Source organism: Sus scrofa, chromosome 10 (assembly GCF_000003025.6).
Source record: "Sus scrofa isolate TJ Tabasco breed Duroc chromosome 10, Sscrofa11.1, whole genome shotgun sequence".
Taxonomy (NCBI): Eukaryota; Metazoa; Chordata; class Mammalia; order Artiodactyla; family Suidae; genus Sus; species Sus scrofa.
In genome coordinates, this window is record NC_010452.4 from 18,779,081 (window position 1) to 18,799,576 (window position 20,496).

Genomic DNA, 20,496 nt, shown 5'->3' on the forward strand with positions numbered 1-20,496 from the left:
GGTTTGTTACCACTGGGCCACAATGGAAACTCGGGCATGGGATTCTAGTCCACGACCGAAGAAAGAGAGTACAAGAAAAGGCAGGCTCTCTAATTTTGATAATATATTTAGCATTAAACCCAAATATGCAGAATAGTGAACAAGCAAACCCACAGTATGGAGAGAAACAAGATGGTGTGGTATCATGGAAAAAGAACAATATAAAAAGTCTGAACTGCTCTGCCGGCAACAGTCCTGCCCATGATGCATCTTATAGCCTTGTATAAAACAGAGGCTACTGGAGTTTCCTCGTGGCGCAGAGGAAATGAATCTGACTAGTGTCCACAAGAATGCAGGTTCCATCCCTGGCCTCGCTCAGTGGGTTAAGGATCCGGGGTTGCTGTGAGCTGTGGTGTAGGCTGGTGGCTATCACTCCTATCTGACCCTTAGCCTGGGAGCTCCCATATGCTGTGAGCTACGACTGCCACCACAGCCACAGCCACAGCAACACCAGGTCCAGGCCACATGTGTGACCTACACCACAGCACACGGTAACACCAGATTAAATAGATACATAAATAAACCACATTAAATGAAGGCTATGACCCTTCAGGTGTTTTCCAGGTCTAACAGTCTACCATTCTTCAGTCTTAACACAAAAATACTTGGTTCAACAACTATAGTAACAAAGAGCTACCCCCTTACGAAAAAGTGGACTAAGACACCAAGAAAACAACTATTCTGTCTGATAAGAGTACTTATTCTCAGTAACTAAGAATAGCAGGCAGGGCTGAGTTTTAGCACATACTGTATTCCCAGCATTTGAGAGCCTAGTCTTATAAATGTCAACCTCATGTATCTAGGTGGCAAAGATAAGGCCATTCAAATCCTTCAGCTAATATGTATGTATATTAATTAATATATACTCATATAATTAACATTAATAATTTATAATATTTCTATATTATACCACTGAAATTATATAATTATATAAAATATATTTGACAAATATATAAATATATTAAGTATATTTATATGTATATATAATATAGTATATATACTAAAATATATAATTGAATTATTACTAAAATATAAAACATATAATTACTTTATGTTGTATACTAAAATATATAATTATAATTGTTATAACATAATTATAACATAATATAAATAATTATAATTATAATGATTACTAAAATATAAAAATATTTAATTATTTTACTATATTTTATATACTAAAATATCTAATTATAATTATGTTATAACATAATTATATATATAAAATGATATTAATTATATATTCCTTTGTTATTTGACTTGAAGTTTAGTGTCCAAAAGTAATCATTTCATGTAAAATTTCTTATTATAAATTTAACTCCACGAAATACTGACATTTCAAATACAAGTTATGACTAGGGCTGGTTTATCTTTATAGCCAGCCAGCCAAACAATAGGCATAAATTATGCCTATATTATGTAAGAAAGCCTACCAAGGAGCTAAGACCAAAGGAATGCACATGGTATCTCCAAGCTTCTTCTAGCGCATGTCAACACCAAACAGCCAGTGAGGAAAAATAACTTTGGCTGAAAAGTCCTATTCTGCATATGAGAAAAAAGAGAGCTAAGCCACCTACTGTCCATAGCTTATCTTCTATCACTAGAAGTCTTTATCGTTCATTAAAAATAGTTACATAGTTCTACCTAAATTTTTGGAAATTCTCTGCGATAGCTTGAAATTGAAAATCTTATATCTGGACTGTACATTTCAGTTTCCATTCTCAGTCCAGTTTACAGAGAGGTGAGAAGTACTGTGCTCGCAACTTACACTGGTATTAAACTGACCCCTGCTGGCCTCATCTTTTCCGTATGTGCATTTATCCTATGCTACAACACTCAACTGCATCCTATAGATGAAACTGCATTTGATCAGATTCCCAAAACAAAAATATGACATAGGAGAGAGTTCCCATTGTAGCTCAGTGGTAACGAACCCGACTAGTATCCATGAGGATGCAGGTTCAATCCCTGGCCTCCATCAGTGGGTTAAGGCATTGTCGTGAGCTGTGGTGTAGGTCAAAAATGTGGCTTAGATCTGGTGTTGCTGTGGCTGTGTCATACAGGGCAGTAGCAGCTCCAACTCCCTAGCCTGGGAACCTCCATATGCCACAGGTGTGAACCAATAAAGAAAAAAAAAGACATAGGAAAAAGATGACTATTCATCTGCCCATGGAAAGATGCTGTCTTCAATCTGGCTACCTTATTTGCAAAGACTTTACTAAAATCACCCTAGTATTCCATAGAAGTGTTTCCTAGAATCTATAGATTTATTCTACAAATTCACTCAACAAACATTTACAGATTTCTGAAAGAACAGAGAAAAACAGAAATGCTTAGGATTACATATGGCACTGCCCTCCAGGTACTCACAGACTCTTACCAGTCACTAAAAAGGTACAACTGGGAATTAGATTCTAGCATGTGATTGGATACCACAAAGGTGAGAAGGAAGCAGGGCTAAGATAAGAGTTGGTGGTACAGCCTTGCCTGCATCAAGGGCCTCAATTAACTTAGGATTCTTGACTGAACAAGCCCAAGAAAATTTTATCTCCTTCTTCAAGAACACATTATACTTTATAGGTAATAATGACTGCCGTTTATGAATGATTGCCTAGTGCCCACGGCTGTGGCGAGGGGCTTTTCAGACAGTAGAGCATTCGCTTCACTTGATAACTCTATGAAATACGTTTTTTTTTGTCTTTTTGCTATTTCTTGGGCCGCTCCCGCGGCATATGGAGGTTCCCAGGCTAGGGGTCTCATCGGAGCTGTAGCCACCAGCCTACGCCGGAGCCACAGCAACGCGGGATCCGAGCCACGCCTGTAACCTACACCACAGCTCAGGGCAACGCTGGATCCTTAACCCACTGAGCAAGGCCAGGGATCGAACCCGCAACCTCATGGTTCCTAGTCGGATTCGTTAACCACTGAGCCACGACGGGAACTCCTGAAATATGTATTTTTATGCTTATGCTTAGTTCATGGATGAGAAAAGCTCTGTATACAACACTACGATGTTTTTCTTTTAAACAAATTATTTCTTCCCTACAAGAAATGTGCATCTTTAGCACGGGCGATTATATTTTCGTCATTTTTGTATCCCCAGAATCTGGCACATCCCCAGGACTTGGCATGTAGTATGTACTCAAAAAATGTCTGTATCATATATGAATGAGGTCATACTGAACATATATGGCTTCTCAATGCATACTATGCGCATGACTTGTGCTTAAGCACTGAGCAAGTCGTAGAGAAAAAAAAGAAGAGGAAGAAGTTTAGATTCATGAACACAGACACCCATACTTCATGCTATGGCAAGAAAAGGAGAAATTCCCACGACATGAGTTAAACAGAATGCTATGGAAAACAGCTTAACACTATCCAGTTAAAAACCAAAGAGAAAAGGACCCCAACATCAGAAGATGATGACATCACAGGTGCTGGACTTTATTAGAACCTAAAACCTATTAAGAGAAGGGAAAAGAAGAAAACCATAGAAAAAAAAGAAGAAAGAATCATGAAATGGAGAAAGGAAAGCAGGAAAACAAATACAATACAGAGATTCAAAACTCTGATTACGTCCTCAAGAAAGTAATGTATTTTTCTTTTCCTATCTCCCCTTATTTTTCAACATCTTTTTTTCTTGCCACTTAGAGACAGATGAAGATAAATGAAGTACAGTGGTTAAACTTCTTTGTTTGGATACAAACGATCTTGTATATCACCGTTATTGTTATGTAAGCACTTTTAATACTGCTTCTAGCAGATGAAACTTCTGCTTCAACATATGTTATGGGGGGAAATGGTAAAAAAATGTATTCATGACTAAAATAACTTAACAGGCAACAAAAACTGCCTAGAAATATTATACACAAATCTGGTTTATTGTGGTTGTTAACAATTTAAGGTAAAACCTAGGGTGTAATCTCTGTCCCCAAACAAGAATAACACCAGGTTGTCAATACTTCCTATGCTGTTCCACCCTACACCAAACCATCAAAACCATTCCTTAAGAGGGACTGGAATTTAACCCCCTCTTCCTGCACTTTCCTTAATACAGTAACACATGAGACAGAAGAAACAGGGTTCTTATATTCAGCAATGGTCACTGTAAAAATGTAAAGTTTACTGTAGGAACATGTAAACCCTCATAAAATATAAAGCAGGGGTCACACTTCTAGGCTCTGGGTTTAGACAGAAGGTCCACAACTGTAATTGTTGGCAAGTCTCCTACATTTCGAAATCAAATATAATAAGATTGCCTTTGTAAAACCAAGCGACCCCATGCAAAGAGCTTAACCTACTAGCTGGAACATAAGTATTAAATAAGCATAATCTTTAACTATCATTATTACAACCCCATATGACATCTCTCCTAAAGTTTTGCCTTCAATTCTCAATCTGAACAAAGAAGTAGGATCTCAGAATCCTCACTCTAGAAAAGCTGGGCTTTACATGTGTTAAACAAATCCATCTCATCCTTCTTCCTCCTCTTCCCCTTCTTGCCTATAATCAGCACCACAGGAAAGGTTCCTTTGCTCATACACAAATGAAGCTCCTGGAGTTCCTGTCGTGGCTCAGCAGACACTAATCTGACTAGCATCCAAGGGAGATGCAGGTTCAATCCCTGACCTTGCTCGGTGGGTTAAGGATCCAGCATTGCTGTGAGCTGTGGTGTGGGTCGCAGACGTGGCTTGGATCTGGCATTGTAGCTGTGGCGCAGGCCAGTGGTAACAGCTCTGATTTGACCCCAGCCTGGGAACCTCCTTATGCCTCAGATTCAGTCCTAAAAAGACCAAAAAAAAAAAAAAAAAAAAAAGTCCCAGTAAGCAAGTGCTGCATCGAGCATCTGGTATTGTGTGGCAAATGCAGCACAAAGAAAGCAGCAGACTCAGAAGGCATCCAGCTTCCCTCTGGCCATCTGCAGCATATTCTAAGAGTCACCTGGTCTACAAGGTGAATTCTCCCAGTATCAGGAAAGGGGAGCAAAATTTCCAACCTCTGAGGTTTCTGGACTCTAAAGTGAAGTCTCTGCCCAACAAAAAGCTTAGTGAAGAAGTAAATAAAACCTTGCCTTCTAACGCCAGTACCGGTACTTTTTAAAAAATCTGACAATCAAAAATCATCCACCTGCCCTGATCCATTCCTCTTATGAGCAAGTATTTTCCACTGTCTTGGGAAATCCAAACTATTTAAATTTTGCCTTACAAATTAATTCCCCAAGTTTGCACTCAGTATAAATTTTGAGCGTGACACAAGACTGATACAAGTTCTATACCCACATTCTGAGAAAATTAGTGCTTGTTTTCTACCAACTCCCTAAATGACTGGAAAAAATGTTTTAGTTTAGAAATCTGCACAGTTCCCAGTGGCTCAGCGGCTTAAGAACTTGACTAGTCTCCATGAGGATGCAGCTTTGAACCTTGGCCTTGCTCAGTGGGTTAAAGATCCAGCATTGCTGTGGTGTAAGTCACAGATGGGGCTTGGATCTGGCATTGCTGCGGCTGTGCTCTCGGCCACAGCTGCATCTCCAATTCAACCCCTATCCCAGGAACTGCTATGTGCCACAGGTGGGGCCATAAAAAGAAAAAGGAAAGAAAAAAGAAATTTGTATGTAGTAATAACTTACCAATATGACTGTGAATGTAGAGACAATATTTTTGTTCATTTCAAAATATTCAGCACAGGGCCTGGCACATACCAGACACTCAATATCTGCTGACTAAAGAGTAGATCTGTTGCCTCTCAAATATATGATAATCAGACTTTTTGAATACCAAATTCAAAATGTGTTCCCACTGACCTTCATTATGGGAAAGAGGAATCGAACATCATTGGAAAATCCTTGACCTCAAGACATAATATAATAAAATCACACTTTAAAAAGCAACAATTATTTTAGAACTCCATGAATATTAATTGATAAGAAACTATTAATAAAGATAAGCCCCCAAAGTCAGATATTTAAAGTCCAAAGCTGGTCTGACTTAAGACATTTTTTCTCCTATAAACAGTCTTTTGAATAAGGATTAGGTCGAATGAGCTGAAGATTTCAATTTATAGTTTCATTATAAGTATTTAAAGCTTTTGTACTAAAGTCCATGAATCTAATCACTATTTAATAATTTGGGTTTGTTTGGCTTTTTAGGGCCTCACCCATGGCATACGGAGGTTCCCTGACTAAGGAGGGTTGAATTGGAGCTGCAGCTGTCAGCCTACACCACAACCACAGCAACACAGCTCATGGCAACACCAGAACCCCAACCCACTAAGCAAGGGCAGGGATCGAACCCGGATTCTCATGGATACTAGCTGGATTTGTTCCCACTGAGCCACAGCGGGAACTCCAATAGTTAATATGTTTTACAAATGTCTATGGCATCATATCTCTTAAGTCAGGACGCCAGAAGAACTCACTTCCATGTCCAACAGGGCTGGAAGAATGGGCTTAAATTCCAGCCTCATTACTGGCTAAGTGACTTTGATCAAGTTATACTAAATCTTTCTTCAGTTGGCTTTGCTTTTTTGTGTTTCCTCAGACCTGACCCTGCCTCTATTTTGGAATACTTAACTGTGCGGAATATTAAGGGATATTTAAGTTTGTGGAAACCAGAAGGCCTCAATGATCAGTTTTGAAACCCAGAAACCATTATTTTAAATCAACTGAAAGACAATATTCTTGAAAGCCAAGTCTTGTCAGGAGAAACCATATCTTCTAAATTCTTTAAACATCAGTTTTAACAATTAACATGAACCTCAGCACCGGTGGTGACCTGCTTTCCTGAACATGGCTACACATGAGAACACCTGGGACATCTTTGCAGCATCTTAATGCCTGGCCCCACTCACACACACTTTGATGGGTCCAGGGTGAGATATTTAGGTGAGATAGTATTTTTTAAGCACCATCAGATGATTGTGATACAAAGCCTGGCTTTGGAAGGACACCTCTAAGAGAAGCCTCCCATTTGGTTCAAAACTGTGGCCAACACAGAATAGGGAGGAAAACCCAGCAGGGGCCTCCTGGCCCCAGAGCCCTGTGTGTACAGCATGCAGGGGATCCTGAACTCTCCTGTGATCCATGGAGTGACGTGGAGATGGGACAGGATGGCTGGAAAGAGGAGACTGAGGCCAGGGTGGCGTGATTATCCAAACAGAGGCCAAGGCCAGTCAGGGACCAGATTAGGTCTGGTCCACCGGGTGGAGAAACACATAGGATCACTGGACGGCCTTGCTTCGACAGTCACAGAGAGAGCCCGAAGGAGAAAGTGCAAAGGGCTGAGCGTTTACCTTAGACAAGCTGGACTAGCCAAGGGAAACTGTTCAAATGAAAAGAAACAGAGGCACCGTGACTTGCCAAGTCTGTCCTAGCCGTGCACATTCCTCTATGCCACCCTGCCCCCTCCAGGCTGTGAGGCCCTACAGAATATCAAGAAGCCATTGGTGTTAAAATTATGGGAGTTCCCATCACGGCTCAGCAGAAACAAATCTGACTAGTATCCATGAGGACGCAGGTTCAATCCCTGGCCTCGCTCAGCTCAGTGGGTTATGGATATGGCATGACCAGGAGCTATGGCATAGGTCGCAGACGTGGCTCAGATCCTGCACTGCTGCAGCTGGGGTGTAGGCCGGCAGCTGCAGCTCCGATTCAACCCCTAGCCTGGGAACCTCCATATGCTGCGGTTGAGGCCCTAAAAGAAAAAAATTTTTAAAAATTAAAAAAAATTAAAATTACCCAAAACATGAAAAAAAGGAAAAGGTGAGAGAGCCACATGTTTTGCAGTGCCATGCTGGGGTACCATGTAATGGGCTTGCCCGAAGTTTCTTTAATTCTCTGGGAGAATGTCCCTGCATTTGACCTTGTCATGTACTTTCCCATTAGAGTGCAGACACTGCAGAACTGCATGTTAACTTGTAGCTTCCTGTCCAGTAGGGAAAATAATCCTAAAAGTTGTGGGTTTACTGACAGTAGAATAAAACCTAGACATCTCATATATATTTAATGTGTCTCATATATATTTAATGGAACCAGCATTAATCTTTACTGGTTCCCTTATTAATAAGTTAATAAATCATTGACACATTTCGCTCTGTATTGCTAAGAGAGGCAAGTTCTAACTTTTTGGGAGTTCCCGTCGTGGCTCAGTGGTTAATGAATCCGACTAGGAACCATGAGGTTGCGGGTTCGATCCCTGGCCTTGCTCAGTGGGTTAAGGATCCGGTGTTGCCGTGAGCTGTGGTGTAGTTTGCAGACGCGGCTCGGATCCCGCGTTGCTGTGGCTCTCGTGTAGGCCGGCAGCTATGGCTCCGATTCGACCCCTAGCCTGGGAACCTCCATATGCTGCAAGAGCGGTCCAAGAAATGGCAAAAAGACAAAAAAAAAAAAAAAAAAAAAGTTCTAACTTTCTCAAAATTATACTTTGACACTCTATTTTCTTTGCAGATCTCACTGTGTATTTGAATCTACTACCCAATGACCCTGACCTCAAATGCATGTGTTACAAGATAATTCAAACAATATGCTTAGCACGGTGCAGAATACATAGTAAATGCTCACTAAATGTGCTATTATGCGTAGCTACTCATAGCTAGAGGGGATTTGACATGGCCCCCAGCAGTGGCCATAGACTCAACAACAGGTATCCACAGCAGTAATCCAGGGTGGCCCAGGTCAGCAGTTACATGGAAGCCTCCTTCAGCAGGGTCCATTTGCAAATACTACAAATGCAGGGAGCCCCTCCGCTCAGAATAATTCCCAAACTATCAGTGCAGATGATGAGACTCACTTGTATATTCATCATGACAAGTGTGTGGGCCTATAGGGAAAAGACAATGAGAATTGCAAAATCAAGTACATTGATCTAAAAGAAGCCATCTCCTTGTTGAACAAAGGTGCATTCTTCCTTGCTTCATGAGGATGTTTGAAAGATATTCAAAACTTGTGTGGCTGATCTTGGCTACAGAAGAAAAAGCAATACAGCAAAGTTAACTCTATTGGCATATGGGCAGAGAGAAATGGCCAAGGGAGGAAGCAAAAGCTATTGAGAAAGAGAATACATGGTTAATTTCTTTTCTTTTCCTTTTTTTTTTTTTTTTTTTTTTTTTTTGTCTTTTTGCCGTTTCTTGAACTGCTCCCGCAGCATATGGAGGTTCCCAGGCTAGGGGTTGAATTGGAGCTGTAGCCACTGGCCTATGCCACATCCACAGCAAGGCGGGATCCAAGCCACATCTGCAACCTACACCACAGCTCAGGCAACGCCAGATCCTTAACCCACCGAGAAAGGCCAGGGATCGAACCCACAACCTCATGGTTCCTAGTCAGATTTGTTAACCACTGAGCCACGACAGGTTCAAACTCCATACGTAGGATTTTCTTAAATTATAAACTCCATAGGTAGGATTTTTCTACAGGAGGTTTCTTCACAAATGAAGAACCTGTAAAAACAACAGCTTGTAAAAACAACCCCTGTAAAAACAACAGTTTCCCCAAAGTTAAAACAAGGCTTGTAAGAAACTTCAAGGCAGAACACTGAATTTAACTTAGAGAGTGAGCGTTTCAGACACATCAACACACTGTCAAAGCCATAGCCATTGGCGATCCTTCATTCCACTGCTTCTCTTTCAAGTGCCTGGAGTTTTCCTAACAGCAATAAGCAATATCATGACTGTCAAGACAGAAGGAACGGAAGCGCATTCGCCTCACAAAATGCAGAAAGAAAACTCTATAGTATTCTTTTTTTCCCCTACTCCATCTTCTCCCCTGCCCAGATGGGGGAAAAAAAAAATCTAGCTTTATTTGCAGGTGACGTACATATGAGACACACAATCTTCCTAATTTACCACCCTGACATCTTCATCATCAACTACTCTGTGACAAAACATAAAGCAGCTGAAAGAAAAGCAATAATTAATGTCTGAATTATATATTTAAACAAGCAATTTTCGACATTATAAAATATATACTTTCCCCTGTTTAAAAAAAAAGACTATTACCTTGTGACGGTACAGTTGAGCTTTTCAGCACAACAGAAAATATGGAGGTTCATAAAGTAATTTCAGTAAAAAGAAAAGATCTGAGACTATCGGTGTTTGCACGTTCTACAGAGCGCCGACGACGGCATGGTCAGGATGAGCATCAGTTACAAATTATGTGTACAGCTTGCTAACACATTAGGGAAATGCTCCCCTTTGGTTTCTTGTCTGACTACTTGCAAAATAATATCGCACAAAAATTTGCAATTCAGATTCGATGTCTTAGGAGTACATTTTGCGGATCATGCTCTGAGAAGGGAGAGGGGGAGCTAACGGCTGCATGGGAAGTATAATTTGCCGCTGGCTGTTAGCCAGAAACACTAGACCAAATGTTTAGAGACCACGAGGCATCTAACAAGCCCAGTGCATCTGGACTTCTCAGCACTAGCTGTTGCTGTTTATATGCGAACCTCCAAGTAAAGGGCAAAACAAATTCGAAATTCATGCATTTACAAATGTATTTATTTTGTTTACAGGGGACAGAAAAGGAAGCAACTTGGAGCCCCTTTGGGAACATTTGTAACAGCCCTGACACAAAGTCCCAATGATTTAAGCCACACTAATAACCATATGTCTGGACCTATGTTCAGCTGTAATTTACACATTAAGTATAAGCTTTTATTTTCATACTTGAGAAAACATGCCAACTATTCAGTATTTATTATCATAGTTAACTTACAGAATGAGAAAGCTAATTACAAGGGAATGAAGGAAATACTGGTCATGGGAAAAAACTGAATTGGATTATCACACAGGTAGGTAGTAAAAGAGTCATTACTGGAGTTCCCGTCGTGGTGCAGTGGTTAACGAATCCGACCAGGAACCATGAGGTTGCAGGTTCGATCCCTGGCCTTGCTCAGTGGGTTAAGGATCCGGCGTTGCCATGAGCAGTGGTGTAGGTTGTAGACGCAGCTTGGATCCAGCGTTGCTGTGGCTCTGGCGTAGGCTGGCACCTGTAGCTCTGATTCGACCCCTAGCCTAGGAACCTCCATATGCCGTGGGAACGGCCCTGGAAAAGGCAAAAAATAAAAAAAAATTAAAAAAATAAAGTCATTACTACTTCCCACAACCAATCCAATATGTCTGTACCTTAAACTCATGATAAAAGCACATATTAAAGCAGATATGATCACTGTATGGGTAAATATATTGCTAATAAAAATCCCTTCCAATATACAAGGCATTCCAGTGCAGTACAGCATAATTACGGCAGGAATATTCTATAGTCAACCATGTGACACAGTAAAAGGTATGACATATTACAAGCCTTCCTCGAACAAAGTACTGTGAGCAGATAGTGTCAGCATATTACTTGAGATCATTCAGGGGTAAAGAGGTCACATCGTGAGGGAAGTCTGCAACAGAAAGCAACACAGGGGGCTGAGCAAAGACAGGGCCACCAGGCAGGAAGGGTGGGGGACGGAGGAACTGAAAAAAAAGCGTAAGGAAAGCAGTCGATAGATAACCATTTTCAAGAAAATACTTGTAGTTTATTTTAAGCATTAAGATTAAAATCTGAAGCATGAGTTGAGAAAACCTGCAGATAAAAACAAGGAGGGCTACAAAGAACAATCCAGCTGCCACCCTTGGCGGGTGAACGCCTATCTTCCTTACGCATCTGTGCCAGGAAGGCACTGCAGACAGACTAGATCACGGCCAAGGCTATTCTACGGGTGGTGTCTAATTATGAGGCCAACTTGCAGCTCCTCAGCAGGAAGGGGCTGTGAATCTCTAAACTATATCACATCACCCTCGAAAGACAATCATGGGCCCAGGACCTCATAGGTGACTTCATCAGGAGGCCCAGCACCGGCAGGCCACTTCTGAGTTGTGTTGGTTGTTAGTTTGTGCAACAACCCGTTCACCACTTTCATCTCCTCTGTACATACCATGTACTCCAGTGGTTCGCTGGCACCTTAGAGCATCTGGTGCTTCTAGAGAGCTACCCGTGTTCAACATACACTTTTTATTAAACTGTGATTCATTTTAAGCTATTATCAGAAGGTGAGGTTAAAAATTGGCAGACTGTGGAGTTCCCGTCGTGGCGCAGTGGTTAACGAATCCGACTAGGAATCATGAGGTTGCGGGTTCAGTCCCTGGCCTTGCTCAGTGGGTTAAGGATCTGGCGTTGCCGTGAGCTGTGGTGTAGGTTGCAGATGTGGCTTGGATCCCGCCTTGCTGTGGATGTGGCATAGGCTTGTGGCTACGGCTCCGATTGGACCCCTAGCCTGGGAATCTCCATATGCCGCGGGAGCGGCCCAAGAAATAGCAACAACAACAACAACAACAAAAGACAAAAGACAAAAAAAAAAAAATAAAAAAAATAAAAAAACATAGAATCATCTGTCCTTACACTTGGACTCCGGTAAATAGCACATCCTGGGTCATTTAAAAAAAAAAAAAAAATTGGCAGACTGTGACCTCAAAGTACTATCACAATGGCACAGGCACATGGACTTCCAGTTTTGAGGACATGGGGCACTTTGAGGCTCTCCGACTGGTGAGGCCACTCTGAGAAATTTTGTAGCCCGCACAGTGAAACAATCTACAATAGTCTGAGAGAGACAATATCTATCCTGGGACTCAAGGCTCATTCCTTTGCTCTCACCTTCTCAAAAATCTCACTTCGGGAGTTCCCCTCATGGCTCAGGGGTAATGAACCCAACTAGTACCCATGATGATGTAGCTTCAATCCCGGGCCTTGCTCAGTGGGTTGCGGATCCGGCGTTGCCATGAGCTATGGTGTAGGCTGGTAGCCGAAGCTCCAGTTCAACCATAGCCTGGGAACTTCCATATGCCGCAGGTGTGGCCCTAAAAAGCAAAAAAACAAAAACAAAAACAAAAACAAAAAAACTCACTTCATCACTTAGTCGCCATCTCCCCCATATACATTTACATGTACATCCTCACTGGTCCCCAACCTCAAATCTCTTTAAAACAACCAACAAACCAAAAAACTATATTCCCCTTCTAACTGCCATCTTAGTCTTTTGTCTTTTTAGGGTCACAAACCCATGGCATATGGAGGTTCCCAGGTTAGAGGTCCAATCGGAGCTGCAGCTGCCAGCCTACACCACAGCCACGGCAATGCCTTGTCCTTAACCCACAGAGCAAGATCAGGGATCGAACCCACATCCTCATGGATACTAGTCAGGTTCGTGAGCCACACACAACGGGAACTCCGTATTTTTATTTCTTATTCATAGTCAAGTTTCTTTTAAAGATCCAGCATTCATCACTCCAGCAAAGCTCAAGAAAGGATTCCTGTTCGTTTGCTTTTGCTTTTTAGGGCCACACATGCAGCATATGTTCCCACGCTAGGTGTTGAATCGGAGCTACAGCTGCCGGTCTACACCACAGCCATAGCAACGAGGGATCTGAGCTGCGTCTGTGACCTACACCACAGCTCACAGCAACACTGGATCCTTAATCCACTGAGCGAGGCCAGGGATGGATTCCACATCCTCATGGATATTAGTTGCATTTGTTTCCGCTGCACCACAGGGGGAACTCCAGTATTCTTTTACTGAAAACAAGCAACACTTTTCGGTCCTCATCTTAACTGACGTCTCTACAGCACGAAACTTGACTTTCTTTTTGAAATGTTTTTTTCTCCCTCGCTTTCTGCGACATCTTTCTCTCTAGGTTTTCTTTTCCTCTGCCTTTTCCTCTCAGTCACTTTTCTGGTTTCTCTTTTTTTCACCCAGCCTCTTAAATATTCCTTTCCACGGGGTTCCATCCATACTCTTACTGCCTTCAGTGTTTCCACTCTCTCCCTGTAGCTTCTCTCTATTTTGGAGAATATTTACTATATTTTCAAGTCTTAATTTCCCACCCACATTGCTCTTGAGAATCAGTCACATACATCGAGCTCTCTTAGAAATACATCCACACAGAGGTCCCACAAGCATCTCATGCCCCCACATCCAAAATGAAATCATGACCTGCATGCATGTGCCACGCCCTCTCCTCTTTCTCTAGTCCCCTGCTGTCAACTCCTCTGGCTTGACAGGCATTGTCTTTCTGAGACATTAGCACTCACTCCCCAAGTCTGCCAGGTGAGAAACATGGGCATCCTCTCTCAGGCCTTTCTTTCTAACACCTGTAGCAGGCAGTTTCCAAGTGCTAGCAATTCCACCTTCTTAAAATGTTCTCATTCCTTCCCTCTTCCTTGTGCAAGGCCATGGCTATGGGACAGGACCACATCATTTCCTTTTTTTTTTTTTTTTTTTGTCTTTTTGTCTTTTCTAGGGCCGCACCTGCGGCATATGGAGGTTCCCAGGCTAGGGGTCCAATCGGAGCTGTAGCTGCCAGCCTACACCACAGCCACAGCAACTCAGGATCCGAGCCGCATCTGTGACCCACACCACAGCTCACGGCAATGCCGGATCCTTAACCCACTGAGTGAGGCCAGGGATCGAACCTGCAACCTCATGGTTCCTAGTCGGATTCGTTAACCACTGAGCCACGATGGGAACTCCAGGACCACATCATTTCTTGACCTGATGGCTGCAGTGGTCTCCTGGTCTCAGTGTTACTTTCCTCCCAATCATCCTCCAAACTGAGACACAAAGAGCTTTCTAAAGAGCACATCTCACTCACCAAACCCCTTGTAATCTGTCAAATTAAAAATGTGTAAGTGGTTCTCCTTCAAGGTAAGATCCAATTCTTTGGCTCCTGCCTACCTTTAAGCTTAGCACCAAGCAAGTTCCTGCCTCCTGGCCACACCGAATCACTTAGCAGTCTCCCAAAAGCAACAGCTTTTACATCTGTGCCTTGGCACATGTTGCCTCTGACTGCTAACTCTTGTCCCAACTTTACTAGACTGCAAAGACTTTCCCAGAGCCTTCCCAGACACCTATGGCCTGGATGTCATGCTCTTCCCGTGTGTTCAAGGGCAGGAGCCCCCTATGAACGGTGGACTATACTGAGACTGTTATATTTGCTGAGATCAAACGGTAGTTAATAATCTTTATACAGAGACTATAACCAAATATAAGCGGCTAGCATAGCAGGCACTCAGTAAACGGGTTTCAAAGAATGTAGGATGAATAAATAATTTGGCTTGAAATTTGCAGCTAGTATAATGGCTGTAGCACCTAAAGGATCTGCGTCAAATTGCATTTAATGAGAACTTGGGAGTAATATATTTCTTGATGGTTTTAAGTGCTGATAAAGGGCCAAAGAATGGAACAGTCTCTAGGCCTTAATAACGAAGTTATCATTTACGCTTAAAAGAGCTCATGTACCCTCGAAGGCCTTGGCTGCAAAGGCTGTCTTGTTCATCTCCGCATACCTGACACGGTATCATTCACGGGGTCTGACGAAAGCCTGATGAATGAGAGATTATAAAGAAACTCATAGAAGCAACTCGAGCCTATCAAATTAGCAATTTCTAATTTCATGACTAGCCTAGATTCAGCTTACCTACAAGCAGTGTTACTGAAGGCAGACTAGGATTTCCAGGAAGTTTTCAGCTGTGGGTATAAGAATTAGTAGGGAAAGCAATGGAAATAAACATAGAATTCTGGTTCCAAATTCACCCAGACATTTAATAATGGTGTGATCAGTGTCCAAACCAATTAAGCACTCTGCTTATAAACATCTTCATATGTAAGATCACACATGAACTAAACACATAAGTTCATGTATAAGCATCTTCATATATAAGTAATATACCTACTTCACAGGGTTATTGTGGGAATCAAATAAGATAATACATAAACCCAACAGGATACAAATACATTAGTTGTTCCCATTGTTCACTGTGAATAAAAAAATAAATATTTTATGTATTACTTTATTAAAACAAGCCCATGAGGCAAATAAAACAGGGATTAATATTCCCACTTACAATTTTTTAAACCAGTACTAGAGAATCTAAGTGATTTTCCCAAGACCACTCACTCATGCAATTAGTAGGTAGCCAAGTTCTTTAGGGTCAGGTATAATGCTGTGATTCTCTCCTTTTTATTTTTACTTTTTTGCTTTTTGCTTTTTAGGGCCATACCTCGGCATTTGTAGGTTCCAGGCTAGGGGTTCAAATCAGATCTTTAGCTGCTGGCCTATGCCACAGCAAAGGCAGCTTGGGATCCGAGTCGCATCTGCAAACTACACCACAGCTGTCAGCAACGCCAGAGCCTTAACCCACTGATCAAGGCCAGGGATCGAACCCGCATCCTCATGGATCCTAGTCGGGTTCATAACTGCTGAGCCACGACGCGAACTCCCTGGGATGCTCTTAGTGTTTCTTACAAATCTTACTAGTGCCTAACTATAAAAGGCCCTACAACCAAAGAAAGAGACTATAGCTGAGAAAGCATAGGTCTTTAGGAGATGAGGGGTTGATGAACAAATAAAGCGTTTCAATTAATTGCTGTCTGGCAAAAGAATAACAGTTTTCTTAGTGGACCCAGAATAACAATAACTATAAGAGACAGTATAAAGTTTTTACAGTCAGGGAAAGGTCCCCAATGTCATAAGTTCTGCTTTAACAAGAAAATTCTAATATTAAAAGCTGTTGGGTTGCCATGGTAACAATCTATTTGTAATCATGATGCTGGTGGTATTCAGTTATATTTCTCTCAAGGAAAAGTAAACTAGATGTAGCCAAGGAATTTAATAAAAGTATCTGCCGGACCAGAAGCCAAGATATGACCATTTTTAGGCAATACGACAGAATTTAAATACACAGCAGGGGACCCTCAGGTTACCATACCAGTTCCATCAATAAAATTAAAAGATTTTGACCTTGACACCAATACAAGGTATTGCTATATTATCTGGAAAACCCAATTCTCTGAGCAAGAAAAATAAATCATTAAACAACTGAGATGACAGCCAAGAAACAAGAAAGTCCGAATTCATCAAAAGGAGGACAAAATCAATCCTCAAAGGAAATATGAATTGTAAAGACTAAATTTCTCACAGAAATCTCCAAGGGTTCATTTCAGTGTTCCGTTTGTGTGTGTGTGTAGATGTATATATTGGGAGGTGTATTTTGATTTAACCTTCTCCTTTTATCTAGACAACGTCAGAAGGACATATTCAAAATAAACTGATACTACACAAAAAGGGAAGGAAGTTACTGGTTTTAATTAGACCATTCTGAAGTCTGTACATGCAGCCTACTTAGGCAGACAGGGACAATTTCTACACAATCAGCCAAGCTTCAGCCATGACTATGAAAATCATATAAGCTTTTCTAGTACTTACTTCTACAAAAATCCAAGATAGGGTAATATATTCCCCACAATTTGAGCTGTGAACAAATTGCTTCTTTTCTATTTGTAATGATTTTTCATAGCAGTATATGCATGCTCAGTGTCATCAAAGAAACCAGAATAAAAATTACGCTCCCTCTATTTCAACAATAAACTGGCTTTGTAAGAAAATATTGACATTCATAATAGAAGAAAATTTTTCCTCATTGGCCAACTTGTTCCCTCACTTATATAGTTAATGCAGACATATATAAAAGCTTTGTTTTGATAATTAGTATATGTCTCATTATAACATATATAACATCTACTTCTACACATACGTATATTTACATATAAAAATGACTAGTTTGTTTTCTGAAATACAATCCTGAAAACAACATGTAATCAGATTTTCCATAAAGGAAGTCATGTTTTCCTTCTACTTTCAATATAAAATTATATTACTGTTCCCCAATCTCTCTGAAAAACATTGGCTAAAGACACTTTTTTACTGATTTTTTCTATTTTTTTAATCTGTATTTTATTGATTTCCTCTCTGATCTTTTTTTTTTTTTTTTTTTGTCCTTTTTATGGCCAAACCTGCAACACATGGGAGTTCCTGGGCTAGAGGTCAAATCAGAGCTGCAGCTGCCAGCATATGCCACATCCACAGCAACACCGAATCTGAGCTGCACCTGCGACTTACACAACAGCTTGAGGCAACACTGGAGCCTTAACCCACTGAGCAAGGCCAGGGATCGAACTCGCATCCTCAGAGAGACAGTACTGGTTCTTAACTCACCGAGCCACAACGGGAACTCCTCCTTTCTGATCTTTATTATTTCCTTGCTTCTGCTGACTTTAGGTTTTGTTTGTTTTGTTTTGTTTTTTCTAATTCTTTTAGGTGGTAGGTTAGGTTGATGATTTGAGATTTTTCTTCTCTTTTGAGGAAGGCCCCTATCGCTATGCACTTCCCTCTAACAACTGCTTTTTCGGCATCCCATAGATTTTGTATGGTTTTGTTTTCACTGCCATTTGTCTCAAGGTATTTTTTAGTTTTCTTTTTTGATGTCCTTGTTGACCAACTGGTGTTTTAATAACATGTTGTTCGGTCTCCATGTAGTCAATTTTTTTCTCATTTCTTTTCCTGTGGTTGATTTCTAGTTTCATGTCATTGTGGTCAGAGAAGAAGCTTGAAAAAATTTCTATATTCTTAAATTTGCTGAGGTGAGTTTTGTGCCCCAGTATGTGGTCAATCCTAGACAATGTTCCATGTGCACTTAAAAGAATGTATATTCTGGTTTTCTTAGATGTAATGTCCTGAAAATATCAATTAAGCCTAACTGTTCTGTTGTGTCATTCAGAATCTGTTGCCTTATTGATTTTCTGTCTAGAGGGTCTGTCCATTAATGCGGATGGGGTGTTAAAGCCTCCTACTATTATTGTATTCCCATCAATTTCTCCTTTTACGTCTGTTAGTATTTGTTGTGTCTTTGGGTGCTCCTATATTAGAGGCATATATATTGATGAGTATAATATCCTCTTCTTAAATTGATTCTTCTCTAAAGACAGTCTTTTAAAATCACAGATAAGATCACAAAAAAACTTTGTAAAATCTACTCTCTTAAATTTTATTAAATTCAGACAAAATACTTACAACTTAGCATCTATAGCGAGCACGAACTACATACTTTTGCTTACTGTTCGTAAAGATTATGGAGATGCTAAATTCAAAGACTTCTAGGCTGAGGAACTTAAATGGAAGATAACAACATTAAATGGCATAGGAACTATATGAGTGAGTACAAATGTGAGGGAGACTGCTAGATAAGGAGCTCCTGTCGTGGCTCAGTGGTTAACGAATCCAACTAGGAACCATGAGGTTGTGGGTTTGATCCCCGACCTTGCTCAGTGGGTTAAGGATCCGGCATTGCCGTGAGCTGTGATGTAGGTTGCAGACTCGACTCAGATCCCCGCTGCTGTGGCTGTGGCGAAGGCCAATGGCTACAGCTTTGATTAGCCTGGGAACCTAGCCTGGGAACCTCCATATGCCGTGGGTACAGCCCTAGAAAAAGACGGAAAAAAAAAAAAAAAAGAAAGAAAGAAAAGAAACGGCTAAATAAGCAATAAGCATCCATGTTTCAAAAAGATTGGATAATGAGCTGGGAATATGTGATAAAGAGTTGGAAGTTGGACATATTGGGTTGGAACTCTGTAGGACTGTCTGCAATAGATTCAGAGATTCACTCACTGGTGAATAAGCAATAACTAAATCTACAAAAGAGGATGGCATCTCTGAGGGAAGCCTTGTGAGAAAGAGTAATAAAGAGAACAAGGATTGGAGCTCCCACAGTGGCATGGTGGGTTAAGAATCTAATTGCAGCAGCTGTGGCCACCACAGAGGCACAGGTTCTGCCTCCAGCCCAGTGCAGTGGGCTAAGGATCCGGCATTGCTGTAGGTCACAGCAGTGGCTTGGATTCAATCCATGACCTGGGGACTTCCATATGCTGCAGGTGTGGCAAAAGAAAAAGGAGAGAGAGAGAAAAACTAGAATAAACCTTGAGGGAGCCCAAATATTTATAAAGGTCAGAATTTAAAACAAAAAAGGCAGCAGAAGTATCTTGAAAGTCATGAACGGAGAGTTTCAAGAAGAGAACAATCAACAAAACACAGAAGCAGAAGAGGCATACTGGAATCTACATTTAGAATGTGACTTGGGGAGTTCCCATTGTGGCGCAGCAGAAACAAATCCAACTAGGAACCATGAGGTTGTGGGTTCAATCCCTGGCCTCACTCAGTGGGTTGAGGATCCAGCACTGCCGTGAGCTGTAGTGTAGGCTGCAGAGACGCGGCTCAGATCTGGTGTGGCTGTCGCATAAGCCAGCAGCTGTACCTCTGATTGGACCCCTAGCCTGGAAACTTCCACATGCTGCTAGTGCAGCCTTAAAAATCAAAAAAAAAAAAAAAAGAAAGAAAAAAAGAAAAAAAGAAAGAATGTGACTTGGTATATCAGTGAAAGTATTTTCAATACAATAGTTGAGGCAGAATCTAGCCTACAAAGGGTGAATTAATGAGAAAGGGAAACAACGCATCCAACATTGCTATGTTCGATGCTCTGAATAATACAATCAGAACCCTTAACAACTACAAGTGTTTCAGAATGACATAATAACCACTCTTATGTGAAAGAAACAATAGCAGGATCGTTTTCAAGGCGAAAACGTGAAA

At 41.1% G+C, this 20,496-nt stretch overlaps 1 protein-coding gene across 1 annotated transcript in view; it reads right to left on the bottom strand.

The window, feature by feature from the left end:
* The window catches only part of SMYD3 (SET and MYND domain containing 3), a 751,923-nt gene that overhangs the window by 511,483 nt on the left and 219,944 nt on the right, over positions 1-20,496 (bottom strand).